Source organism: Hordeum vulgare, chromosome 5H (genome assembly GCF_904849725.1).
Source record: "Hordeum vulgare subsp. vulgare chromosome 5H, MorexV3_pseudomolecules_assembly, whole genome shotgun sequence".
NCBI lineage: Eukaryota > Viridiplantae > Streptophyta > Magnoliopsida > Poales > Poaceae > Hordeum > Hordeum vulgare.
Window position 1 is genome coordinate 510,612,427 of NC_058522.1, and position 2,098 is coordinate 510,614,524.

General features: G+C 54.6%; 1 pseudogene; it reads left to right on the forward strand.

The window, feature by feature from the left end:
• Positions 1 to 549: 549 nt before the first annotated feature.
• On the forward strand, positions 550 to 1,846 carry LOC123397078 (annotated as a pseudogene).
• Positions 1,847 to 2,098: the final 252 nt, after the last annotated feature.

Consider the following 2,098-nt stretch of genomic DNA (forward strand, 5'->3'; position numbering starts at 1 on the left):
CACGGGAAACGGATAAGGGTATGGGGTGGCTCCACCCATGTGCATACCATGTGGATGCCATCCCTAAGTGATGAACCTGCGTAGAAAGAAGAGTCTTCTTCGTAATCTTGTGGTAGTCGATCGACCTCAAGGGTTTTCGCATGGCCTGAAGACTGAAGTAACACACGTATACCCAGCCGGCCTGGGCTATATAGTCCTCGTAGGCTCTCGCTAGTCTATCAAGTGCCAAGTCTCGTGGTTGATCTCATGCACACTACACCAGTTGGTTAAACCAGCGATAGATATGATGCCGAGAAGAAGAGCGAGCTCTCGTCTCCCTGGCCTCTTCTTCATGTCCTTGTTGTTTATCATCATCGTCTACTTGGTCGGTTCCATGCCATCATCCATCTAATTCCCCCCCGGCAGCGCGATTCACATCTTCCTCCCGGAGGCTGCATCCATCCGCTCGTTCCTATGGGGGAAACCCACGGACGAGATGGGGCAAGCTTCACCTCCAATTTCTCCTTCCAAATTATCCCCGAACCGAACTCGTCGTGTTCCACTTGCAGTATGCACGTCCCGTTCTCCGCGGGCTCGTATTCGAACCTCGGGCCCGGCCCCTTCATGTTTGTTCCTGTTCCAGATGAACAGAGGACACGAAAATTGTTGCCCGGTACTACACATGGCCAGAATCTGACTGAAAGAGCGACGAAGAAACGCCGCCAGCACGCTGCAACCCGCGGCCACGGGAAGGTCGCATCCCCGTCATCGTCGTGGTTGCTGGAGCTAGTAGCCATAGCAGCTTCGGTTTTCGTAGGGTTGATCTGGCTCGTGCTCTGCTGTATCCGTAGCAAGAGGACGCGGCAGACCACATCCGCTATCACAACCGAACCTGAGCTCCAGCGAGGAATGGGGCCTAGGCAGTTCCGCTTCGGCGAGCTTGCCGTCGCGACTTGCAACTTCGCAGAGGAGAACAAGATCGGGAGAGGGGGGTTCGGCCAAGTTTACAGGGGCTACCTCAGTGACCAGGACCGTCACGTAGCAATCAAGACACTCTCTGTCCCAGTCTCAGAGGCGCGGTCAGCGCAGGGTCTCAAGGAGTTCCAGGCGGAGGTCACCGTCCTGAGCCAGCTCAGGCACCGCAGCATTGTCCAGCTCGTCGGCTTGTGGTGCTGTCGCCGGAGACGGCGGCTAGCGCTCGTCTACGAGCTGATGCCCGGCGGCAGCCTCGACATGCACCTCTACAATCCTGACAAGCACTTAACGTGATGCTGGACGCGTCGGGCAACGCCAAGCTCGGCGACTTCGGGCTGGCGAGGCTAGTCGACCATGGCGCCGAGCCACGGACGACACAAGTCGTGGCGGGCACCGTCGGGTACATCGACCCAGAGCTCGTCAACGGCCGGAGGCCGAGCACTGAGTCCGACATGTACAGCTTCGGTGTCGTGCTTCTAGAGATCGCGTGTGGCCGGCGGCCGGCCACGGGGGGCCTACCGGCGACTGTCCGCGGCATGTACCGGCAGAGCCGGGTCCTCGACGCGGCGGACCAGAGGCTGGGCGGCGAGTTTGACAGGCTGCAGATGGAGCGCCTGCTCATGACGGGGCTCTGGTGCGTGCACCATGACCCGGTGCAGAGGCCGTCCGTCACCGAGGCTATGGATGTCCTGCGTTCTCATGGCGCAGAGTTGCCGGTGGTAGGCTGGTAGGTGACATCCTGTCCTTGGAGAGACGGGCTTACGATGACGCATTATCTGAAAACTCAAACCCTGGTTATGTGCATCAGTCCATGCATGCATTCAAACTGATTACCTTACGATCGAGTATTCAACTTTCCTCTTTCCAGAAGGATAGTAAATGTATGAGGTAATAACACCAATGGTGCCTAAACTTATCATGGATGTTCACTTTGATGCCTGAACTTGAAAAATACACCGAATTGGTTTCAAAACTTGGTAATATGGTTAAAATACAGTTTAGATACAATTTATCTACTTGACAAGACCGTGAAATTAAATATCGTAAAGCTAGTGCAGCCCATTTTACATTTGTTAGTTGTTTTTTTATTTTAGAAATTACAAGATATACAGGTAGTATATAAAGTGTTCATGCTTTTAGGAAA